The sequence below is a fragment of the Pezoporus wallicus genome, unplaced genomic scaffold, assembly GCF_028554395.1.
Source record: "Pezoporus wallicus isolate ANWC-B61680 ecotype Strahan unplaced genomic scaffold, APGP_CSIRO_Pwel_v1 scaffold_3294, whole genome shotgun sequence".
NCBI lineage: Eukaryota > Metazoa > Chordata > Aves > Psittaciformes > Psittacidae > Pezoporus > Pezoporus wallicus.
Window position 1 is genome coordinate 4,403,267 of NW_026635478.1, and position 11,962 is coordinate 4,415,228.

The 11,962-nt window shown below is 40.1% G+C and overlaps 1 long non-coding RNA gene across 1 annotated transcript; it reads left to right on the plus strand.

Annotated features, from left to right (window-relative positions):
* Positions 1–395: 395 nt before the first annotated feature.
* Positions 396–10,593, plus strand: LOC130608282 (uncharacterized). Its single transcript, XR_008974500.1, has 5 exons — positions 396–612; positions 8,008–8,151; positions 9,067–9,127; positions 9,807–9,922; positions 10,439–10,593. It is a non-coding gene; the product is annotated as an uncharacterized LOC130608282 (long non-coding RNA).
* Positions 10,594–11,962: the final 1,369 nt, after the last annotated feature.

Below are 11,962 nucleotides of genomic sequence, written 5' to 3' on the forward strand. Positions count from 1 at the left end.
AAGATGTTCTAGCCCAGCACACCCACAAATATTCAGGAATACCTGATATTCTGGAATTTGTGGGCGCTACAAATATTCAGGAATACCTGATATTCTGGAATTTGTGGGCGCTACTAATGTTCAGTGTACATTGTTTCCTCTGCTGTTAACAAGTTCCTGCTACTGACTGGATAACCCAAGCAATACCATGTCCTTGAAAATCTTTTCTTTTTTTTTTCCATTTTAATGACTACTGCTTTAGCCCAGCAGAGAAAAGAAAAAGACAGATATGTGCGGGCTAAAATCTTAACCAACTGCAGCTCACTCTGCCAGAGGTCTGAATGAGAGTTTTTGTATGCATTCTCCACTTTATGTACTACTCTGCATAACACTGATGACTTCAGAAGAATCTCTAACAATATCTATAGATGCTAGCTGTGATCCAGCTGTCTCCATTTGTCCACAAAGCTAAATTTCTATTATTAAAAACCAGAAGAATAACGCTTTCTCACATCCACCTTTCTTATAGACAGGTATTCAGGTTTGTGTGTGATACCAGGTAAACAAGGCAAAACATGTAGTACAACCTGCATGATGTTTGGACTCCTGCTGGAAGAATCCAGGATTCATCTGGTACGAGACACATACTTCTAGCTTCTTAAAATCTAAGGGCAGTAAGATGAAATATGTCGAGGGAGGACTGTTCTTAGCAGGAACATATCTTTTGTGCATTTGATAAATGGCTCCTTTAAGTTAGCAGATAGTGATCTTGTGTGCATGAATGAGCAAAGCCCTAAACAGGAAGAAGATGCTTCTGTGTGTGGAAAATTATACCTTTCTGTATGCGTGCCTACTTATTTGTATGTTGGTGCTTTTCCCACAGGAACTGTTTCCTTGGTAGTGTGGAAATGGAGTCAAACAGGGTTTCTTCCAGGGTTGAGCTAGAAGCAGACCCCAGTGTTAGGGTCTGGCTAATGCACGATGATGATTCATGTCATGAGAAAAGATCACAAGTTTTTATCTTCCTCTAGAAGTTAATTTGTCCACTCATTACTGCTGGGATTTGGGACATTACCACGCAGACACTGACAGGAAAAAATATTTTTAGGTTATTCTGGGGGCAGAACCAGTAGCCTTGTCAAAATTACACCAGCAGCAGTTTAGATACATATTCAGCCCTGGCTAGGTTTACACTGATTGCCTGTAGTCAACACTGTTTCTTAATTTGGGCAAAACCACCAGTTCTGAGTAAAAACACAAGTAGAACTACATCTTTCCCAAACCAGCATCTGTTCTCTATCTAATCTGCCCATGGCTAACAATCTATTTGGAGTCAGATAAGATCTATTTCTGTTCTACAGTGAAAAGCTCAAGAAGAAATATGACTAATAGTTGAGAAGGAAATTTAGCCACATGTCTTTATTAAGAATAAACATTCCATTCCAAAGATCATTGGTCACTTTGGAATAATCAATTTCTGTGATGGGGTAGCTGAGGTAGTGAGTTGAAATGAACCAGTGAAGAAATGGGAGAGACTTTCACAGTTCCTTAAACGTTGTTTTGTTTGGTTTGGGTATTTTATTTATTTTTTTTTTTTTTTGGAAGAGAAGGATTTCCGTTGAACAGTTCTTCCTTAAATGCTGAAGTGTTCTAGGAGGTAACTCCTAGAATCTGATCATACAAAAATTTTTTTGATTGTTCTTTCTCTCGTATTTCCAGGGGTGGATTCTTTCATGCTGGAATCCCATCCTGGGGTTCATCTGATCTGTCTTTTAACTTCCTTCCTCTGACAAGTTATCTTCTTTGTGGTGCTAGGACAAGTCTACAAGTGCAAGTCTACATTAACAAAGGGATCTCAGTTTGCCATATCCTCTGTGGTTCAGGCTTTACCATCTTGGATACAGTGTCATGCTAATCACTTGTGGTTTAGGCAATATCTGCTGAAGTAGCTGTGTTTCAGGCTCAGCTCACACAGCTTCTTTGCTTAATGCCATATCCAATGAAATGGGGACAGCAGCATTACCTGTCCTTGAAAGTTATTATGAGATTTATGAATCCTTATTTGAGCAGTTGGCTAATCTCATTGTAAAACCACAAAAGATAATGGAGTCAGTCTATGTCCACGCTTGTAAGGTGCTGGAAAATGTGGTATTAAGCACATCCATTTCATTAGGTTTGTACTGAAGTGGTGCACTGTGCACACTGTTAGTGGACACTGTGGTGTTGACAGCATTATCTTTCTAGTGACACAAACTGATATCCTAATCACTTATGCTCTCTAGGATATCAGTTACACTTTTCTCAAGTGTTGTAGGACCATTAACCTTAGCTTACCTCTCAAATTCAATGTGGTTAATTATAGCCTAAGTATCTAAGCTTTCATCTTGCAATGGCAATTAGATATGGTAATCTGCAATCCTTTGTAGCCTAAAGTGATGGACAAGAGTGTTGTGTGCTGTTAAACGGCTGCCATGTTCTGCTATAGAAGTGGCTCTGTTTTTCACAGTGGGAGATGCTGAAATTTATAAAGGCAGCTATTTCTAAATACACTCAGTGTAAGTGGGAGAAGGCACATAAACAAATAAACATGGGCTGAAAGGTATATTGCACTCCAAAGCAGTAGAAACATAACCATTTTTTTTTCTGTAGATCAGCCATGAATGTTATAAGGAATATAAAATAACCTCAATATCAAAATTTCCCTTTCTTCTTCTTCTTCAGTGCTCAAACCTGTGAAATGCAATTTGCTGAAGAAAGTCAGGCTGACCATTTGTACTGATTTCATCTTCAGCTGACATATTTTTGTCCTCTTTTGTCCCAGTCATACGCATTTGCAGTTACCTGATATTGCCATCTAATAGATAGGAACTGAATAAAACTGATCTTTATTTTTGACTGCCATACCATTTTTAAATGTACCATTTTGTACACCTACCCTATTAGTTCATAAAGACCTGCCTTATACATTGCTTTTACAGGCTAAGTCCTGCACACCCTACTACAGTCAACACAGCTCTCAACATGAAGTCTCTTTGTGCCCTCCCCAGTGTCATGCACAACCAGAGCCTAACTTTCTATTAAGACCTACGGTAGTGCTAACTGCTGGAGATAAACTGGGAAAAATCTTGACCTTATTTAGTGAATTTAGCCTCTTTTTCTTGGGATTGACTTCAACATTTACAAAACCATCTGCTGAAATTCTTAGGTGAGTGTCTGACGAATATATGTGTCGGTCTGTGGGTATCTGTGAACAAAGATATTCACTCTTTGCAACAGCTCCTGCAGTACTTGAATTGGGGATATTAGCATGTTACACAGCTGGTATTTTTCATCTTTGCCCTTTGGAAGCAATTCTGCTCAAAACCAGAAGCTGCATCTTGGTACAAAACCACCTGGGCATTCAATGAACCTTGATTATGGACAGAAGTGTGGCATCCCTTTGTGGATATCTGGACAAACTTGAATGGAAAATGAAGAGGAAAGTTATTGGTGAATCACTCCAGTCCTGTGATATGGAGAACACACAGGCTACCATGGCTTTGTCATACTTTCACTACTCTTGCCACAGACTGCTGGGCCTTAGACACCATTTGCTGTATACAGAGCTTCATCGCACTAACAGCAACCAAAAGGTAGTGGATCACTTGGTACTGACGCACATATCGATATCCAGATTCTTTAAGACTCTTATTAGATTGAGGAGAAGGATCTGATGAAGCTTCCTTTTACCTCCACTCTATTCACTCACAGCTATCTAAAGATTTTTTAGCCCTTGCAATGTTACTGATCCCCTTTAGCCCTCCTCCACTCAAAGCATGCTGCTGTCACTTGCTGTTGTACCAACTCTTCCTAGATTTTTTTCCTTGATTCATGATGTGCCAGGATCCTTTCCTCACCTTTCAGCCATTTGGATAGCCAAACATTCACTGATTCTGTGTGTTTCTCTTCGCTTTTATCCTGGTCCTACTCTGCTGCTCCTGCTACAGAATGGAAAGATCTTAAAGCAGCAAAACTAATGGCGCCTTTTGTGAGAATTTGGAAGCACAGCCTCTAAATCCCTTTCCAAGCTGAAATATCTTCTCATTTTTGCCAGTATTTCTTCCCTCGCTCCCTCTAAGTCTAATCAAAGGGTAGACCTTTAAAAGCAGTCAGATGCAATATAGTCTAATCATCATTACTCTGTTAAAAAGTTGTTGGCATGGAAGCCCCTGAGTAGCCAGCTTGGTAGTATTTATTGGGATTTAAGAGCTTACTATAATTATGACGTCCAGTAACTGCCTGGATTGATGTGTGAGAGGAGAAAGAAAGAAAGAGAGAAGCATATCTTCTTGTCAGGAAGTGTATGAGATCAATAAATGGATGGATGGATGGATAGATATGGATGGATGTTTACTCTGTCCTGCACTGTTATGTGTTCCCAGACAGCTACCCCATTCTTCTAATGTGTCTTGCAACAGTTCCAAAAAAGATTAGACCTATCTCTATATTGGGATCATGAGTAGATTTTGTCACGACTTTTTCCGGTCTTAGTGATCTTAATTTTTCAGTGCCTACATACCTCCAGAAAAACACATTTTCTGTAAGATTGTCTTTTTTAAAAACTTTTCTACCTAAACAATGATGACTTAGCGGTGAATTCCTACCACAGGGATTAAATTCACTGGAGACAGCACATTTTAGATGACTCTGGAAGATTGTAGACTGAGAAAATTTATAGCAGATTCCCACCAATGCACCTTTTGCTCTTTAAGGTTCATAACCCTGCTGGGGTATCTACTTATCTATTCCAGTGGGCTGGATCTATCTCTTTGTCCCTTGCTATGGTAGAAGTGTCTTTCTGGCTCTTTTATGAAAGCCCTAAGAAAATCTGGAATGTAGCAGGTTTTTGGGTCTCCATCACAACCTGAGGTGAAGTTCCCCTCTTATGATCCCATTGCTTCCAGACAGGGAAGGATTGTTTGTTTTTTTCCTTTTTCCCAGAGAAGAAAAAATAAAAGAAAAGCTTGTTTTAATGAATCTCTTCATAAAAAAAGCTTTCTGCTACCTTGAGGTCCAGGCTGCAGCCATTTTCAAGATGAAGGAGTCACATTATTTGGTGGATTCCCCATTACTATAGTAGCACTTCTTAAGTGTAAAATGAATCTTAAACTAATGGGAAGCCCAGTAGTACATATTCCATATACATTCATGTCCACACTGACACACAATTCTTCTGACACACAATTACTTTCCCTTAGTCTATGAAATGGGATTTTGAAATTTTGGGGTCCAAAGAGGCCTGGGGATCAGATTTGTTTTTATTATCTGGGATTTCAGTTGAGCTCTTAAATGTTTGTTTCATATTCTTTAAGCAGAGCTTCCCCATCTGCCTTTTACTTGTTCCCTAGGATCCTCCCCTAGGCTGCCTTATGGGAGCCTGGCAGCCACAGTAGTCTCTGATGAGATTAGTCACAATAATGCTGCAGAGTTAAGCTCCTTACAGTGAAGCCTGGGAGAGCTGGTAATATTATCCAAAGAGCAAAAGGCTAAAGCAATGTTTGTTGTTTTGTTTAAATTATGGCTAGAGATGGTGGCAGGCCCACTGCAAATATATAGGTATATTTCCTGCAGGGCTACTATAGGACACATGAGATTCAGTATTACAGTGCACCTATGATACCTGGATATATGTAGTACCCCATTTATTTCCACCTCTTTGGAGTCTATTAAATCACATGGGTGAATGTATCTCTGCTGGCTAGGGTCTTAGTTAATTTTTTTCTCTTTCATGCACCAGAGGGAAGTTACACTGAGTACTTAAGTTAGCCTGACACCTTAATGCAACAGCAGGAAGAGTATGAAAAGAAGTAACACTGCTGAATGGCAAGTTACCTTTGCCATTAGTAACTTGCAATGGCTTTTCCACCTGAAAACACTTTTCTCTTCCAGTACAACAGTATGAATTTTCTGCAGTTGCCATTTTCACTATTCGTGTGTCATCCCACAGGGGTGTTGAGAGTTGCCTTGTGTAATTAAAGTGTGTTATTTTGGCTATAACTGGATAAACATTATTTCATGCACTTTGTAATCCTCTCTTAAGTAGGTTGACCTGGTATGACTTTCATTTTGTGATCCCATGAAAATGTCGCTTGACTAGCTTCCTGCTTGAGCACACAGGCATAAAACTAACATCTACCTATGATTCTATATAAGCCCTGAGAACAATGATATCTAGCTAGTCTCTTTGCATAGTCAATTTGCAGTTCCTAGTTAGCATGGCATTAGACTGTCTCAGTAACTACAGAATTGAAACCTTGAAAAATAACCCCCCAAAAACCAAATAAGTGGCATCTCTGAATGAAAAGTTCTGATCGTTGAAGACAATCGTGTCTGATAGTACCGAGGTCCTTCTCTACTTTTCAATTTCAGAAGACAAGCCAATAGACATCTTATATAGCTTTAAAAGGCTTGATATGGGGTTGGGTTTTTTTTTGTTTTCCCCATAGAACTTATTTAGTTCATGGAGAATATTGTGATTTCCTTCTGTTGCCACAGCCTCTTTCTGGTCTTCATCCAGCTCTGTGATGTAGAGCTAGGAGTCTTGATTAATAGCGTGTAGATCAGGGACTGGGTTAAAATTACTTAGAGAAAACACATCCTGCCGTTATCCCACTGCAACTCTCCAAAGACTTTATTATCCCAAAATGAGCAACACTGGAGCTTTTTCTTCTCTGTTTGAAGTGATGTGGGTCAAAGGCGAAGCAGAGCAAGAAGTGGAGCCTCTAGTAGTGCTCTATTAGCATGTGTCCGCATCCTCACTTCTTTATAACTCAGAGCTTGGGCTTCAGTTCAGTTTCACCATCTGCACTCAAACTTACTTCTCTTGCATCAGCCACAAAGGCTCACCTGAATTTCTGCTGAGATGAGATGATGCACATCTTCTCATCTTGCCTTCTTGCCCTGTACAGCAACTCTCTGCTGATAGTTCTTGGACATGGGCCTCTGGCATCTCTTGCTTTCTGAGATGGGAGAGAATCAGTGAGACACTCAGTCCCTGGTTCTCTTCGTTAACAGGGCTAAGCAACGCACTGCTCTTAATCTATTGCCTCCAGACATACTTTCACTGCTGCCTTCTGTGTATGTGCAATGTTTTCTGGACAGGCTATGCTGTCTGTGCTGCACATGATCTCCCTTTGTTTCAACCACATGGTATTATCAGAATAATTGAATGTTTGAAGGTGCAGAATGAACATGGGAAAGGTAAATGCATGAGATTTCCCAGCTAAAATTGCCAAGAGGCAATGTATCCTGGGGAGTACTAAAATTTAACATCTGACATAGAAGGGTAAGAGTAGTTCGAGCAGTTCACTAGTGCAGTTTATTCCAGTGCAGACTTAAATTCAAGGTTGTTTTTTTTTAGTGTTTCCCAATAATCCAAAACATAAACACAGTTCAGAAATTACTCTTTACACTGAGAATTGCCCATCTCTCTATTTATTATTGAGGGAGCCTAGGGTATACATTTCTAAGATTCAGAGTTTTAAAGGGCAAAGAAGGCTTTGGTCTGTTATTTTGAAGACATTCAATGGGTCAGGGGAAATATGGCTTAACTCCAAAAGAGGAAATAGGACATCAGGTGTAGTCATCCAGCAAAAGCCAGGCTAATGCTGGGACATGATTCAGTGAGAGTGGGGGAAGAGGACAGATATGAAAGGTACAATGTCACAAATCTAGTTAGAGATCTTAAAGAAAGTGTTCAATTCCAAAAAAGTGTTCAGGGCACATGCTCTCCCCCTCTCCTGTCAAGAAAATGGGAAAATAAAACTTGTGTAGGAATCAGGGGCTGGGTTTTTAGCTACTCTGTAGTTTCTCTTTAGGTCATCAACCACATCAGTAATTGCCTGCTGCATGCTGTCTCTACACTTAATCATTTACTTATTTCTTAGTTATTTGAATCGGTGTGCTCAGATTGCCAAGAGCCCCATAATAGGAGATACCTGCCACAGATCATCTGCCAAGTGGCTTTTTTTAATCTCTTTTTCTTCATAGTAAGATGCAGATGATGGAAAAATGAACCGGCTCATCTTGACAGCAGGCAGTACTGCATTGCCATCTGGTACAAAGAGAAAGGTGTTCCAACATGGCTATGGATGGCTGCAAGTTGGAGGATGAGATTACAGGAGAGGACTTATGGTAAGTACTGAAGGAAAGGAGGGCTGCAATTGAGACTAGGAAGCTTTTAGTTGCTAAATAACCACAGTAAATGTATGCCCCATTGCGCAGGAGATACCTCTACTTTATAATAGCATTAAGAACACCTCTTCTGGCAGGGAAGCATTGTTTCCTCTCAGCAGGGACAGAGCGGTGGGAGTTTCTGTCACAGCTGGGGAACTACCCAGTACCAAAAAAAAACACCACAGTAGGGAAAATAGTACAGAAGGATCTAGGAAAGGTTTCTTTTCTTAAGTGATCAAAGTTGGACAAAGGTCATGCTCTGCCAGGAACAAACGGCGCTATTAGTCCCTCTCCAGCCTTCCAGCTGTGCTGCTGAGTGTCAAGCTGAAGATTTTTGTATTCTCCTGGCACAGGCTCAGGGTCACCTAAATTAGGTATGGCACTGACATGTAGCGAACTCTTCCTCCAGAAAGACTGCAGTCTACACAGAAAAGGCAAGATGAAAGATGGGAAGGGAATGGAGAGTGACTGGACCCAGCTAGTACTGCTGCTGAGAGTCAGAAGTGGGAGCCAGGGTGTAGCACTAGCATCAGGCATCTAGAACTTTATCTGTGTTTTGGCATCTAGCACTTTATGCTGTCAGACACATTGCCATTCGTTCATGTTCTCAAGGACTACACTGTGTCCCTAACAGAGAAGAGTAGTGACACTGTGGGCTCATCCTCCTCCATCCAATTTATTTATTCCATAGATGAAAAAAGAATGCTCTGGATGGATTTTGTCACTTTTGACACTTTTTCATTACTTTTTCATTTTTCTTTGCATCTCTCAACGCGTTTGAATTTCTTTTACCCTGCCTGTTAAGCTGTTACCAAAATCAAGATGTGATTTTCAAGTTAAATGTACATTCTTCAGGTATTTTTTTCCTTTCAGGAAAGAAGAAATGAAAGTATCAGCCCCCCCAACAAAGAAACTCTGAGAGCTCATGGCCCTAGTAAGTGTCAGGGCTGCATGTTTATTTCCTTTTATTGAAAGATTCTTATGCATCAAAGTGTCTCAGACACAAAGAGCAGTAAAAGCCAGAAGCATAAATTCACCTCTATAAGCTTATACAGTATCTTAAGGAGTGTCAATGGACAGAATTATAGATCAGAATAATCTCCTTTCCACTGCATGCTGCAGAACCGAGCTCTAATAGATGCAAGAGTCACTACCAAAGGGTCTGCAAATAATATGCAATAACAGATTACCATAAGGATGCATAAACCAGAAACACAAGAAAAATACATTCACATACAGTATGCAAATGGTATCTGAAGCCATCTTTTGCAGTTTGATTGCTACCTTCAAAAGCCGCAACATTTTACTGATTTATATCGTACTGATTTCTGCCCATTTTCTGGCTGGACATATTCTCTGCAAACGCACACATTTTTCCTTTTTTTTTTTTTTTTCTCTGAAAACAGGAAGTTTGCCATGCTGGATCAGATCAATGAACTATCAGAAGAGACTTCCTGCCTTTACTCCTGGCTGGTGCCTGATGTTTTGCTGAAAACTCCTCCTTGACTTATTTTCCCAGCCAGATATGCAATGATGCCGGTAAGAGACATACATTACTTCCAGAACCCCCTGGGGAACTAGTGAACACCATAACCCATGATTTTGATTATCAGTATGTCAGATGTTAAAGCTACAGCTGCAATGGTCAAACAGAGCTTCTCGAACACAGCAGCATTATTTCACTGATGCGACCCACAGCAGAATTTTCCATGGCTCAGCTGACTTTGTGGTGGGTAAAAATCATTCTTGTGCAGAGAACAAGCACAGGCTTATGAATCACTTGAATGTCCTTCCAATTCGCAAAGCAGGGATTAAGTACGATTTAAGAGGAACATATGACTTGTGCTTGTCCTCAATACAGTGGTGACTTTCATATTATGCGAAGAAATAGCTCCTTTGTTTTGTATTTACTTGGTGTTAATGTCACTGGATGTCCTGTTGTTCCCCTGGCCAGGGTAAAAGAGCAGCCTGGTCTGCTCATACAGCAATTTGATAAAGCAGAATTCCACACCCAAATGGGCCCTGCAACCTCTGCTGTAGTAACATATAACAGTATTCTGATTAATTTAGTGCTCCAAGTTATAATTCACAGTTTCTTTATCCTGGTGGCTAAACAAGTAGAGTCTTTTGTCCTTCATGGGCTACTTGGCAAAGTGTATCTTTGCGCAAGCAAATTTGATTTCTATTCCCTCTTGCCATGTACCACTTCCTTTTTAATGACCATTTTTTCTTTTATCTCCTTCAGTTGATTGTTTCCTCCAGTTTTACAGCAGAAAGGTCAAAGTTCTGCTCCACACACTGATTTTCCAGCTGGTAGCAACCCAATGAGATATGTGTAGTCACAAGTGCCTGTGTGTGTTAGAAGGATGACCTTATTTTAAATAAAGTTAACTCTAAAAGCGTACAGCTGCAGATAATCTGAAACTACTCACAATTTGTGATGAATTTCATAAATTGGAGTGACCAGTTTAAGAAAAAACATCAGAATTACTTTTCTACTGCTTTGCTGTTGTAGGAAAATGGCCTTACAGAACTAGGTACATTTTCATAAGGAAATGTGAAATCTGTCCATAGATATGTAAGTGGTAGTGTGTGAATTCTGTAAAGTTAGAAACAAATGGGTAAAAAAAATAAATCCATATTCATTCACAGTGGAAAAAGAGATGGATTTGCCATGCATAAAACATGACAAGACACAGGAGGCCTGGGTTGTGGGTATTACCTGTTCTGGCAGCTAGGTTGCATGCCTTGCACTTCACTCAGTTCATGGAAGGCTCCATAGCCAACACCTTGTTGGCTTATGAGGGAGAGGCAAGCATAAGGTTTATGTTTTTAAGCTGTGTCAATGAGAATAAGGAAAATCAAAGATTATGACTGAATGACAGGCTCTGAATCCAAATAAAGGTAGTGAGTGGGTTGAGTGTGGAACAAGGATTATGCCTCTCCAAAAAGCATGCCTACTTGTTCAGTTACTGGGTCACCTTCAGGTTTCAGAGAGACACCTAAGATCCTCCTATAAGTATGTTTACTGTCTCCTGCCATACATCACACTGGGTGTTTACCCAGCCCCATGCTGCAGTCCCATGTGAGGAAACTGGCTTTGTCCAGCAAATAACATGTTCCAAAGCATCTCTTGGAGTGTAAGAAAAAGAAGATATTCAGTAAGATTGAGTAAGAACAGAGGTTCAATATTCTGACTCAGATTTGGGGGTTCCTAGTGCGTGTCTTTGCCTTTTATAATACACTGTTATTAGCAAAACATTTTAAAGTAGCTGCTGGCAAGACATTTTGCACTGTGCTGTTATGTTTGCCTCACAACACACATCTTGCCACACTTGCTGCTATCTGTACCTTGTTGAAAGGCTTTTCTTGGCATGTCTTGCATTAGCAATGTGTTTCTCTGCTGCATAGTACAATGGGATCATTATCCTGGAATCAGTCCTTAGACACTATTAAAGATAGAAAATACCATACAGTGTTGAATACTAACTCAGGGACTATTGCTTTGAGGCAATGGAGCACAGACAGGAGGTAATGCAGATTAATGTCCTTTCTCTTTTCCTACATAATGCAAAAGGATTTGGAATGTGAGACATAATGGGGCAAAAGCTTTAGAAATTCAAAAGGCAAGCAATTTGTAAATAAATCAGCAAGTTGCCATGAAGGGAGAGAAGATTTGTCTGAAGTGTAATGGCCCTACTGCAATGTGCTCACTAAGCTCTCAGTGTCATTTTAAATATCATGAGACTTGATTTTGAGACTTCAAGGG